Source organism: Rhagoletis pomonella, unplaced genomic scaffold (genome assembly GCF_013731165.1).
Source record: "Rhagoletis pomonella isolate Grant_MI unplaced genomic scaffold, Rhpom_1.0 Rhpom_scaffold_00005, whole genome shotgun sequence".
NCBI lineage: Eukaryota > Metazoa > Arthropoda > Insecta > Diptera > Tephritidae > Rhagoletis > Rhagoletis pomonella.
This window is the reverse complement of record NW_023458559.1, coordinates 39,752,557-39,767,498: the sequence shown is the minus strand read 5'-3', so window position 1 is coordinate 39,767,498 and position 14,942 is coordinate 39,752,557.

The following is a 14,942-nucleotide window of genomic DNA, read 5'->3' as shown; positions in this document are numbered from 1 at the left end:
CTCTGAGGACTTTTATAAACTCGTAGAACATTTAGAGGTTTATTCTTTGTGCTTTTTCTTTTGGGGCTTGGTCATATTATTTTTTTGAAGTTTTTGGGAATCTTTTCGATTTTTTTTAAATTTTAGGTTTTTTGTCATATTTCAGTTTTCTTAGCATTTTTTAATTCATTCAAAAAAACTAATTTTTGCGGTTCTTGTTTTCGGGGCCTAATTGTTCTTTTTTGTTTTTGTTATTTTTTGTAATTTTTTGGCACTTTTCAGTATTCTTGATCTGTTTGAATTCCTTCGAATCTTTTCAAAGTTTCTATGGGAAGTAAACGACTTTTGTAATCTCCCAGAAATTTTCAAAGCTTATTGTTAAGATTCCTTGTTTTTTCGGGGCTTGTTTTTTCAGTTTTGTCAAATTTTTATATTTATTGCAAATTGTAGCCACTTTTCAGTGTTCTTGGCATATTTCAAATCTTTCGAAACGACTCGGAACTTGTGGAACTTAGCGGACCTTTATAATCTGTTAGGAATTTTCAAGTTTTGTTTAAATTTTTGATTTTTATTTTATGCTGAACATTTTTGAATTCTTTCAAACTTTTCTTAGTCTTTTGAGACAGTGGATTATTAGGAAATCCCTGCGGTTTTGAATGTCTGTTCCTGGAGTTCCTTGTTTTTTTGGCTGTTCGATTTTTACTTATTTAGTTTTTTAGTACTTTTTCCAACTTTTTAAATTTTTTGCACATTTTCGCCACTTTTCAGTTTTTCTCAGTGATCAGCAAAGAGTACGTATTTTAATATTCCACGCCACTCAGCATATTTTGGATATAAATACGTCTAAACCAGGAAAACGTCACCACTCACGCTAGAAGTTGCCATAGATATGAATACGATGCCCTCATCATACTCACACCATCCCCAATAAGTTTGGTCCTCAGCTCAAGGGAGTTTGATCTACAATATTCTTTGGATGAGTGGAATCATGTGAATCATTCCACTCAACCCAAAATTTCTAAATGCTGTGTTCGCCAACTAGTTAGAGCATTGCTATAGAATGGAATGAAATTGCGGGTGGCCGGAAAAACCAAAAACAGATTTTTCCAAGCACTCCCATTGTACTTAAGGCCAAGAGACAGGATTTAGAGGAAAGGGATATCTAGGTGGGGGTGGGGATTCATTCGCTACCTTGAACACCAGAGTGTCCTGGCACCCACACAACTTCAAGCTCATTCCATCTTGTAACAGATTTCGGCCTCAACTTACATTCCAGGACTAACTTTGAAGAAGTTCGAGCGGTTTGCAGGGCCTTTAGAGCCGCTTGGCTGTCAATTCAGATCCTGATTTTATGTCCGCGCCACCTTTCGCCAGTTATCCAGTCTACCACTTTCAGTATTGCAAAGACTTCCGATTGAAAGACCGTTGTTATTGCATCCAAAGCGGTAAAGCGTCTGAAGTTCCCGCCCAGATGCCATCCAGCTACAGTACCATCAGTATAGAAAGTTTTCACCGAGAATCTCTCCATTGTTGCCTTGTGGGAAATCTAACGACGTACTTTCTACCAAAGGAGACTCTAGGTATCAGTTTGTAATTTGGTGCCAAAAACAAAGGATATTGCTCTGACAACCTTCTGAACAACTCTCTGTGGCCAGAGCTCTGTATGGGAAAAAAATTTTGTCGATGGTGTTATTATTTTCTTCCATACATGTACAAATTTAGATGCGTACTCATAAATCCTACTTATTTCCCACAGCTCTTTCCACATCAAGCCAAGGAGAGTTGAAGTGTCGCGTCAGGCATGTTGTTAAATATGAGTATAATAGATACCTCCTGCTTAAGGGCATTTGAATAAGTATGAATGTAAGTATGATTTACTCAGTTTGATCATACTCGCTGCGCTTCTCTGGTTTTTCTGGAATGTATGAATTTTCCAAACTTTTTGTTTATTGTAGAGGCTACTGCTTTTTTTCGGTTGCAGTTTTTTAATTTTTTTGCCGTTATTTTTAATTTTTTTACCAATTTCTGGCAACTTTTCAGCCCTGTCTTATTCCTCGGGAAGTTTTCTTGGGTCCTTTCCAGAACTTTTTTAAGTTTTTTTCAACTGGGAAAAATTCATGTTTTTTTTTTTTAATTTAGCAACTTTAGACGTTTTCCTGAAAAGCACCGAATTTTATTATTGTCTTTTTTAATTTTTCAGTATTAGTGTAAGTTGGATTCAATTTTACTTTTTGAGATTTTCAGCCACTTTTTTTTTTTGCTTACATACTTCGGAATTTTTTAAAAACTTTTCGTGGTGTATGGGAATTTTTCGGAGTATTTCGTGGCATCACAGTCCAAAGAAATAAAGCGCTTGCCGTTTAAACTTTAAATCCAAATTGAGTCTAATGAGGGAAAATTCCGTATCGAGATAAGTATTTTTAGCCAACAAAAACTGTCCAGATATCTGCGAAAATTAACCACTGTGCACGGCTGACGTTGGCGGTAGCCTCAGGTTTGCTGGTGGCAGCATCGCTAATGCTGCACAAACACCAGCAAAAGACCCTTTCAATTTAGCCGAACTGTCGCGTCATGAATTTCTATTGCCATGCACTAGTATTTGTATGCTTTTTTGTTAGTCACTCGTTGCAGCAAACGATGTCAGTACAAAGTATGCACATTTGCCTACCCACCGCTTTGCGTTGCATCAACGCTACAACTTCAGCAACACAGCAGCAGCTTACCAGCAAATTAGCTGATGCGATCAATCAACGAAATTTGCGGTGCAGAAATTTTTGTCCAACTCAAAATTCCAAGCCTCAAATCGATTGCATACATTCGTGTGTTGTGTCATGCGTGATGAACGTTATTAACACATTTTTGGCCGAAATGATCGGAATATGCGAGTGTGTTTGTGGTGTGTTGTTGTTAGTTGGCAGTGTTGACAGGATTTGGGTTGTATGCTCTTGACTGTTAGCTGTACTTGCATTACGCCTTTTAAAATTCTGTTTGACATTTTTGTGTGGGAATTGGTCAAAATGCGAATTCATTTTGCTTTTCGTGGATGGCGATGGAGTACCACGAGTACTATAACTATAGTGAATGCTGATGCTGATGAAAAGGTTGTTGAGGCCGGCTTGACCTGTCCATTTGATGTGAAATGTGTTGGCTTATTCCGCCAAATGTTAGACATGTATTTCCGTAATGCCAAAATATTTGCAATGGCATGTGCGCTTTTGAAAGAAATCAACAGAAGTATGGCGTTCGGTTAAAGCAAGCGAATGAGAGGTGGATTTTGTGTGATAAGTGGAATTTCAGTTTATTTATTTAGTAGGTTGATGTTAAATAAATAAAGTTGTATTAATTATTAGGATATTATATACTGGAAAATAAAATAATCATTCTTGCCATAGCTGACGATTTTTTCGATGATCGTCAATGCTCTTTACTTGGAAAAATCAATAGAATGTCTACAAATATTTGTTTTTATGAAAGTAAATTCACTTCCATAATTAATTATTGTGTATGTATGTAGGTATGTACATTAAACGGTTTTACGTATTCTTTGTTATAATTTTTGCTTGATTTAATTTCCTTTTAATTTTTAGACTTTATTCTTTTAAAAACAATAATCTATATTTTTAATTTCATTTTCTTTTGGAAACTTATTTTATATATTTTTTCTTTCTTTATTTAATTTTCTTTTAATTTTGAGATGTTATCTATATATGGGGCGTTCCATACCAAAACGGACGGGGTTCACACTTCATGTAAATAATAAATAAATATGAAATTTGAGCTTGCTTAATACATTTTTAAAAACTTTACAGCCCAAAAACAAAAACAAATCGATTTAATAGTTTTCCAAATATCTCGAGAACGGGTCGAGAAAAAAATTTGAAAAAAATCACACATACACACATCAAAATTCCCTATGAAAAGAAATATTTTTAAAACTATATTTTCTTAAAAAATTTTCACATATAAATTATTTGATAAAAACACTTAGTTTTGAAAATATCTCATCTCAAAAAAATAAAAATAAATCACAATGATGGCTCTGGGTATTGCGAAATATTTAAGTATAGTATTCTGGGGTGCACCATACAATAATTTGAGTTACGAATTTTTTTTTACACCGAAGTTGAGTAAAATGAATACATTAAAAATTTCCAAATTTTTTAAATGTTTTTAGAATTTTTTTGAGTATGCAGTCTTGTAGCCTATTAAATTTTTGTTTAATATGTACAAGTTTTAAGCGATTGTAAATTTGTAATGTACACATTTAACTCCACTTCGGTGTAAAATAAAAGTATTTCGATTATTCCAGTAGAATTATTGCCGCGTGTTCGGCAAAAAAAAAAACTTTTTTTTCCAAATATATGTATTTATATACCACTATCATTGTCTCAAAGCCAACAGCTTTTTCAACACCGCGTGTCTTCAAGTTCCGATGGGCCAATACCTTAATTATTTCGGTTATTGCTACTTCGATAGCGCATCCAGAACGTTTAGCCTTTTTCGTGAATGTGCGACCGCAAGGAAATTCTGGCTTGTAAAAGCGACGTATCTATCTATCTTCTCTTTGGCCCTACAAACGTTTGTAGTTCTGTGCTGCGGCAAGAAAGCTTTTCGAATTAACTAACTCGTTTCCGAAGTTCTCATATCAAGTGAGGACAGGTCCTTTTGCCCTTGGACTTTCCATTTTATCGTCATCCCATCTGCTTCGTAAAACGTTGACCACGCAAGAAAGGTCATAGATATTCCGTAGAATAGTTGTCTCGTGAGAGCCACAGCCTTTTCTTCGTAGGTAGACAAAGTCCTTCACCACTTAGAAGTTAAATCTTTCAACAGTCATGTTTGTCCATATATGCAAAGACTCTGTGTGTTTCCAAAAGGTGAAGGGTAATCAGACTTATAGAAAGTGGTTCCTATTACCAAGAAACCTGACTCTAGCCCCATTTCATCTTTGAGCCCTCGGTGTATATAAAATAAAACGCAAGATAATGCCCTGCCGACCTAAAGGGTGCGCAACATTGGAAACCAATGGACCCAAAATAAAATTTTAACATCACGGAAAGTTGGAAGAAATTACTATATCTAGAGGGTGGTACATAGTTATAGCTACTTTTTCAGAGAACAGATTCCCCTCCGCAGAATTATTTCTAGATTTCAGTGGCACACGTTTTGTGTGTTGTGTACCGTTCCAGGCATACCCAACTACAAAAAAAATTTGCCACCTTTCACAATTGCAACTCAATCTAGAACGTCCAAGCTACGAATTTTAATAAATATATCTCTCAAGTATAAAAGAATGCTTTAAAATTTACTTCAACACGCGATACTTCAACCCGACTTAGCTATTCTTGCAACACATATTTCCACACGAAAAAATCTAAAATTACACAGACACAAAAGGAAACAAGAGGAAGCAAAAAGAAATAGTAGTAAATACAATCAGAGAAGTTTGCCAAAAAATCACAGTCAAAGCTAATAGCAACGAGCAGCCAAGAAATACGGATCAATGGATCAAAGACGCGCCACAACAAGTACACAAACTGTGCTACAAAAATAGACAAAGAGGGGTGATTTTACGGGAGTTTCTATTTCGAAAGCTACCCTGCGGAGAAAATATGATTAACTAGGCTAGTAATTTAGAACTGCAACTTTTTTAGGTATACATATATACAAAAAAAAAACATACTGAAAATGAAAGAATTAAATCTTGGTTTGCAGGGTACAGAAATTTCTTTACGAATTCGTGTCAACCACTTCATATACATAATTTGCTTTGAAGATTTGTAAAAAAAAAAAACGTTACAGAAATGAGATACTCGTAAAGATTTCGGGAGCTTTGGTTTGCAGAACTTTAGCAGTTTCAAGAATGTACATTCAATAGTGGGATGCCATTCATTTACCGCTGGGTACTTATAATCGAAAATTTACCAGCAGCACACAATCAGGGCGACAAACTGCTGCAAAAACGCCATAAGGGAAACTTGTAAAACCAGCTATCCCAAACAATACGATCTGAAACCAATGGCGGCCAAGGGGAGACGAGACCATCAACCAACACTATTAGCAATACAGCGGCTGGACGCCGGATGTTGACTGCCGAATGCTGGTTTTGCTGAGTGTTGCTGGATAGTCGAACGAAATGCACGACAGCCAACAGCGCCAGCAAACAAATCGCCCGCCGACGCTGATGCTGCCACTCTGACAATCCATCAATCAAAGGTGTTGGACATAATAGGAAAATGTCAAAAGTTTGTGTCATTTATATCATTCGAACGCCAAACGCAAGCGATTGAAAGGTAAGTAGCGCCCAAACACCGTTGCTGAAAGCGAAGGAAGGAGGGAAGAAATTAAATCGATGAAGGGAAATTGAGGTGACGATTGATGATATCGCAGACGATTGGGGGTGCAAATTGTAAAGCGTAGCAAAGGAGGACGGCCAAAAAAAAATTGTGGTGGAAATAAATGATGCCGTCTACTTACCGTTGCTCCAGGTGCGATTATCCTACGTGAGGAATTATTTAGCGTTCTCAAATGACTAGCGTCTGGTTGAACATATTTGGTTTTCTTTTTTAACAATACTTTCGTAATTCAAAATCAAAGCGTATTTTTATTTATTGCTCGCCATTTGCATTGGTAATCCGATAGGAAGCTTGTAAAGCTGCCTCTCATCGAACTTAATTCGACTTTCAACCAAAACGCCCGCCCTCGTGCACTTGGCCAGTATTAAGCCCAATGTGGTAAATTCCTTCCTAATCTTGAATGGTTTCACATGGCATACGAATTGCCACTCAAGTAATGTAAAACCACAAAGCTCATTAATTGAATTATTTATTAGAATTGTTGTGATTTAAAGTCATTGAAACTTCGAATGGAATGTTTATGAGTTTTAAAGCTGAAAACTGTCAGCTAAGCGATTAGCTGTTATGGTTCACGTGCAATAAATTCGAAGCATTTTGTTACATTTCAAATGCTTGGCTGTTTAATTTTCACAAAGCGTTTGCTGAGGTTAAATGAGACTCAACGCTTCAAGAGGAACACCGATAGATAGATAGTGTAATGCAAGAGTATAAACGTAGTTGGTTTTAGCCCATTAGATACCCATAGAGTAGCCTAATATGATTCCTGTTGAATTGAATAACATCGGATCTATTAAAGGAGAGGCAAAGGGTTTGGCCTGTCTATGACCTCCCACCGCCTCCCAGTACTTACATATGTAGACAAATACATTAGACAGCGGTTTTTCCGTGGGGATTACAAAGTTTATTATGTTTGAAGATTTCCACCAAGATATTTCGGAAAAATATTCAGATTAAATATAACCCCAAAAATAGAGTTTCTTCTATGAATAAAAAAAAAATCATTAAAAATTTCTTGAAAAAAAATCTCTCAAAGAAACAAAAAGGAGGTAATATGCCTTCAAGTTTTTCTTAAACCAATCTTTGAAAAATGTTCAAAACAGCATTGAAAATCTCATAATTATGATTCCATTTAAATTTTTTCTTAGATATTTGTATGCAAACTTTTTAAGCTTAAGCTTAAGGTTTGTCATCTGAGTTTATTTTTTCAAAAAATTCTTACAAAACAAAATTATTTTTTAACCGACTTCCAAAAAAGGAGGAGGTTATCAGTTCGTCGGAATATTGTGTTTTTTTTTTTTGTTACCGGATCACTTTGAACCACGTTAACCGATTTCGATAATTCTTTCTGCATCGGAAAGGTAGTATCTCAGAGGTGGTTTAGATCCGATCATATATATATATATATATATATACATTTTTTAAGTCGGTTTTTTTTGCTAAAAATTACTTGTATTCTAAGAAACTCAATCCCTCATGTAAATCCTAATATTTTTCCGAAATATTTTGGAGCAAGTCTTAAAAAATTATAGATTTTATAATTCCAATGGAAAAACAGTGCCGTTTTTTTTTTTTTTTTTTTTTTTTTTTTTGTAGGAGTGATGAAGTCTAATGTACATATGTATACACTTCATTGCCGTGTTTTTTTTTGTTACCATTGCAACTAAACCTGCTCGTAGCTGGGCCGAAATGTGAGTATTGCAAAATTCACCGAATCGATTTGAGTGCGTCATAGTTGAACGGCAGGAAGGCAAGCAGCCATAAGGGTCGTCGATCGCACGGTGAATGAATAGCGTGCATTTTAAACGGAACCGGATGCATACAAATCGAGCAATGGCCGCCAATGGCTATTTCAAAGTGCAGCAGCTAGCCAACAGCGGTAAGAAATCGGCAAAATCGAAATGAAAGCTGCATAGCGCGGCGACAAAAAAAAAACAAAATAGCGAAAGAGAAATAAAACCCAAAATCAAAAGTGTGCAAATCGAAAAAGCGAAATCGCGCCTGCACGTCCAACTTGAACTGAATTGGATTGTCGCTGTTGTCGATGCGGCTGATGCGGCTGCTGTTGCTTAGATTGGCTGCGGGTCAAGGTTTTTGTAGTGGTGGTGGTGTTGGTGACGGCGGTGGATAGTGGTCTATGGCAGTCATGAACACCGGCACTATTTTCAGTGCACAATTTCTGCTTTTATAGCTTCAATCTCTTTTTTGTGTGTTTTTTTGGTCGTCATCTGTTAGCTGTTAAATGCTGCAAATGCAATTTGCTTCATTCTTTTCGACTTAGGTAGCAGCGGCGGCTGTGGTGGTGGCTACCAGCAGACAGGAAGCAGACGTAGGTGCATACATATATGCACACTCCCATTTTCGAATGTATGTATGTGCGTATGTAGTATTCCAATCGAAGTGTGTTTGTGTCTAAATTTCCCTGGCAACATCTTTCACTTGCTCACGTCCTATACCACTCAATTATTTTGTTCTACTTGCCTTCTCTCAATTACTCGCATGCACGACTTGGCCCGTCCACAGCAGAGCTGTGCGAAAAGAAAAACACCATGTTAGAGGTTAATCTCAATTTTCAAATAATTGCATTCGTTTCGAATTTCTAAATGCTTCGAAAGGATATTTCCGTCTAATGGTCGTCCATTGGGGTGCAAACAGAAAAAACCGTTTGCATTAATCCAAATGCATACACATGAATAGATTTCCAAACACATACTCGTACTTGTAAAAATATAAAGGGTGTTCCAATAGAAAAAGGTAACTTAGAACTTAAAAAATGATCTTATATAAACTCAAACTAATTTTCATCAAAAAATATTTGGTTACTAAAATTATGAGAGTTCTATATATGTATATGAAAATTTCACATTTTATGATTGATTTTCAAAATATTATTCATAAATTTGAATAAATTTATTTTATTTATTTTTTCCTAATATTTAGATGGCAACCCTCTTCAAAAAATATATCTCCATAAATGCGTTCCCGAGAGCTGCACATATTATTAAAGACGCGTACTTTTCTCTCTAAATGTATGAATCCCATTTTCTTACGTGGCAACCCTATTCAAAAATGATTTTATACATAAAAGCTTTCAATTGCGTTAACCCAAGGTTTTTATTTGTTTTTTATAGTGATATGTTATGCTTTTAATTCAATAATTTATTAAACATATTTATCTAAGTTGGCAACCCTATTAAAAAAATACCTATTACTCGGTATATATTTTATTAGGACAGAATGTTTATTACTTTCTGAAATTATTATATTTGAGGTGGCAACCCTCTCCAAAAGTATTCCTTGATTTGAAAGTTTTATTATATGTTTAAGTCAGTATATGTGCCCGGGCTTGTGGGGAAGTTCGGACAAAAACTCTCGAGGTGAGTCACTTTTTGAATCTATAAGTGAAGACTTTTATATATGTTACGTTCATAACTGCGGTCAGAGAGGAGGCTCTTGACCTAACTCTGACGTCCTCTAATTTGTTAACCCGGATGGCGAGCATTTTATGATTGTCAAAAGCTTCGTGGTAAGACTTGCGGAATATCCGCGTAATTACCGTATTAGTCATTCAATACGGTGATAAAACCGATTGTCCCCTATGCGGCACTGTCCTGGTGGCCAAAAGCCAAGCAGGCAACCTCTAAAGTCACTCTGGGTAAGCTCCACCACCTGTGTCATCACGGGAGAGGATTGCTGGAGCGCCCTGAGGCTACCGAACCTAAGTAGCGTGAAAAGTTGGGACTGTTGGGTGGGGTTAGTTGGGTGTCCTAAAACCATTCATAAATGATCCCGTTGTAAAACTCACAGACTCAATGCTACCGAAGCTGACCTTCGCAAAGCCCTACAAGGTAATTTACCATGTTCGGCGAGGTAACTCAAACGTGGTACACTGTTGGTTCGAAACTTGAGAATGGGAATACTTGGGCCGACGTATATGGACATAGATTTCAACAATTAACATCATGTCGGGTCTTTGGTCCACCCAAAGGACACACAGCGGAACTCCTAAGCTGATGGGAGGACTTGTAAGTTACAACCCAATGGTGCACGACAAAGGGCAATAGGCAGTCTAAAAGATTCATATATGCCCGAGTTATAATAAAAGTAAGATGTTAGAAAAATAATGCGATTAGTTACGAGCGTAAAAAGAATTGGTCGATAACGCTCTTTTCACAGACGAGGTCACATAGATGTATTTATATTTAAAACATTTAATTGTCTTTCAAGTTCTGTATAGTTGGCAACCCTACTTAATATTATACAATAAGCATTTTATGCCCACCAGTTGATATTGCCTTGTAGAAGATACGTATATATACATCTTTAAGTAATATTAATAAACAAAATTGAAGGTGGCAACCCTATTAAAAAATTGTTCTTGCTTTAAATGTCCTTAAATAATTTTTGTTATATAACACTTATTAAATATTTTACTAACTAAATTTCAAATCTTTTGTTTCTAAAAATTGTTTACTTTAACGAAAAGTATGTGAATGCATTCAATTCTCCGGAACCGATATCATTTAATAGAAGCAGGCATCAATGACTTCGGCAAAATTCTTGAAGCCAAATTTTTACCAAGCCTAGCTCTACCATTCCCCAACTTCTTAACTGAAACTGCAATTATTACAAACGGCATGAATTTTCTAAATGTGGTATGGAGTCGCTTTTGAAAGTCCCTGTACCGCTTAAACAAATGAACATAGATATATACATATTCATACAGACGTATGTATATACATACATATGTATTCGTAAATATCTCAATCCATTCTAAGCTTTCATTCACAACGTGGGCCTACTAAACTTAACGAGAGCAAAGTACTCCAATAACAATTCACTGGACTTTAGTATGGAATGTAGCAAAAGTACTTAACAAAATTGTCACAAAAACACAATGACTTATTTTGGGTTTTACTCAATTTGGCAATTCCATGCTAGGTTTTTTAGAAAAAAAAACGCTTATTGCTTAGGCATTTGAGAAGGAAAGTGTGTTGATTTTAAAGGAAACTAGGGAAAAAAAATGCCTTAAAGGTACAAAATGTTATAGTAATTAAACAACTTATCGAGTAGTATGCCTTAAAGTATGCAATTAAGGTGCTAATGCCTCTTTATTTCATTAAAAGTAGCAAATATTTACAATTTTTAACCTCCGCATGCATTATTTTTTTAAGGTCACAAGTTGTTGGCAGCCTCGGGCCCACAAATTTATCAAGCTGGTCTTGATTATTTAATATATTTAGCTGGCTAAAATTTTTTACTCAAATAAGCACAGTGTTTCAGTGCACTTAACATTGCGCCTGGGATTTACAAGTTTTTTTGGGCTAATCGCCTATATATAGCTTTTTTAAAGCGATACAAAACGCCAAATTTTTCATTACAAATGTTTTTAACGGATTCTGTCTTTTATATGATTATTTACTAAAATTAACCACCGTGCTGCTGAGGGAGCCGGTCACTACCCACAAAACAGCTAAAAAATAAAAAAATGAAAAATCATTTTACAAGCTTATATATGTACCTACTGTATATTTACACACATATTGTCCTTATGTCCATAGTTGACATTGCGACAGCTTCAAGTGCCATTGTGTGGTGAATTGCTCAAGCACAGGCAAAAATTCAAGTATGAAGTCACATACATACATATGCCCCGGCTTACGTTCAAGTGCTGTCCGTCGAACATATGCTTGAGTCACCATCGTCTAGATAGCCTTACCCCCGCAACGCTCCAGCGTTTCACTCGCGTGGTCGTACGTTTAATTTCTATTTTTCTTCCTTCTATTCCATTTCTTTTTTCGCTCTTTTAGCCAATCTGCTCAACAGCAAAGCAATTTGGTGCATTTTGGCAGCAGAAAATGTGCGCTCAATTCGTCAGCGCCTCACATAGGCAATTCAATCGGCTGTCCGTTGGCGTTCGACTGCTTCAGACTCGCATGGCTACTTTCACTCATACATACATACTTATGTACATATTTCCACCTATCCACCATTACATTATAGTTATTTCCGTTGGAGTCAAAACAGCCAACATCACTTCTCAGTTTAGTCACATTGACGGTGACCGAAAATGGTCGCTGTAGCTGTCAGTAACAACATCTCATTTTATAGCAAATGTAATTTCGTTAAACTTTGTAAACGTTTCAATTAACCTTGCCAGCCGTTGGGGGGTACTCATTGCATTTGCTATTACTTTGCCTTACATACTCGTACACTGTTTCAAATGGCCGCATAAGTGATGCCACCCTACTGGCATATAGTACGTATGTAATATAAGCGAATAATATAGTCCATAATTATGCCATCAGAAAAAATGGTCGTGGTGATCAAAAATCCGAGTAATAATTGGTGAATTAAAGTGCATTTATGTAAAAGGGTTCAGGTAATAAAAAGGACATTTAAGCTTTTCGGTATAGTTTGTAAGCCCTTGGCATGAATGCGTTCACCGCAAATGTCTATGGTTGTAGACTTTTCTTAAATAAAAAGGGAATTTCTTGAAATTTATGCAGCGGAAGAAATACCTACAAAAAGAAGCTAGATTAAGATATAAGGGAGCTAATATGGATAGGCAGTTTTGATACATTGGAATGGCAAGAGCCGTATCGCACACAAAAAATCAATTTTTTTAAATCTTACCTGCTTACTAATCAGGAACCTTAAGTTGAGCCAGACTCTTAAGGTGAGCCGGACTCTTATTCTTAAAGTGGATTAACTACTAGTTATATCAAGATGGTATGTTTACCAGAGCTGGATAATTACTACTTCGCTTATAACTCTTAAAAAGTTCCCTCCAACATTATGTGGGCAAGTTAGAATTAAAGAAATTTAGAGGCTATAATTTTCCAGATTCTGGATGACGCCGATAGCCGCTCCCTAAAGTGCCAGAGCCGGGGTCAGAAATTTCGATTTGAATATATTTTCAATGCCACAGAATAATTTATCACCGTTGCCTTTGCTAAAGAGCTAATAATATGTTGAGTTGCCTGAGGCTGAGTGCTGGCTTAACCCCAAATACAGAGCCTGGGGTAACACAGTATAGAATTTTAACAGATGGCTCCAAAACTGACGCTGAGTCACAATATGCAGTATATATATTCACTTCACTCTTGGGAAACATGTGTCAGTATTTCCAGCCGAGGGATTAGAAATCCTCAAAGCCATGAAAATGAAAATAGGTGGAGAAGCAGATGGCCACGTGTCTCTAATAACAACCAGCCTCCACTCAGAAGACTCAGATCCGAAATTCCTTGGTCCGCAGCCATCGAATCTAGAGGAACGCAAGAAGACAATTTTTTCAAAAATTCATTGGCCTCAAGCACCCCGTTCTAGTACTTTCGCATCAGAGCCGAGTTCCTACTACACTAACGTACCACCCTAATGTCTGTAGATTAAAGCTCGCCAAAAACCAATAAACTTTTGCAAAGGAAATATTTCGATTCGTAGCCAATTTCGATTTTTTTTGGCCTAACGTAAGGGTCACCTTTTTAAATTATTCGTTATATCTTAGGCAGTTACAGTCGGATCTTAAAGTAAGATACATATATCGATGTCGTTGACTCGAGGAGGCGATTTTTTTTTTTGCTTCAAAATTCATTGACATACACACATACACACACACCAGATCTCAGTTCCTGTCACCAAAAAAATGCCGAATGTAGGTGTTAGAGAAAAATGTTAAAACCAGGCACCGTAACTTTTACATTTTTTATTAAAAAAATCGCTCTTTAGCAATTACTTTTTCACTTTTATTTAATTAGTCCTTAAATAACCGTTATTTCTGACTTAAATTTTATAAATCCAAAAAAAAAACAATTTTTTTTTATTTTTATCGAAATAATCTAAAAATAACAGTTTTTATTTTTTTTATTTTTTAATTATATGTCTTAGATAACAGTTATCGAAGACTTTTATTTATATAAGTCATAAATAAAAATCGGTCACTGACTTTTATTTTTTAAATCATAATTATAAAAGTCATTTGTATCAGTCGTAGTAAACTTTTGTTTCCCAACACCTTCTTAACTGCGAAGAATGCTAATGAATTTTATACGAATGATTTAAAAAATAAAAGTAGGTGACTGATTTATATTGATGACTTTTAAAAGTAAAAGTAACTGGCTGATTTTTATTGATGACTTTTATAAATAAATAAAAGTCTTCAATAACTGTTATCTAAGACATATAATATAAAAATCAAAAATAATTGTTACAGAATTTTCTTGATAGGCTAGTCCGATCTAATTATCTTTAGTGCAAATAAAACAAGTTTATTCCACTATTACAGCCCAACGTTTCGCTAAACTTATTAGCATCATCAGGGCGCGTTTGTTTATTTTTGTCTGTTACAGCAATAAATACAAAATATAAAAAAGAACATTAAAAGCAGAGAAACACAAACAAGTACATACATACATGTACGTATTCACATATAAATATAGTTGGATAACAATAACATATGTAAACAAACAATTCTAACTCGATGCAAGACAATACTCATAGTATTAACACTTAAACATTTCTAAATCTTAATTGCTAAATATCCAATACCATCTTGTGTGGTAGTTTAGTCAAGACTGAAAACTTTTAAATTAATTTTGTAAACATAAAATA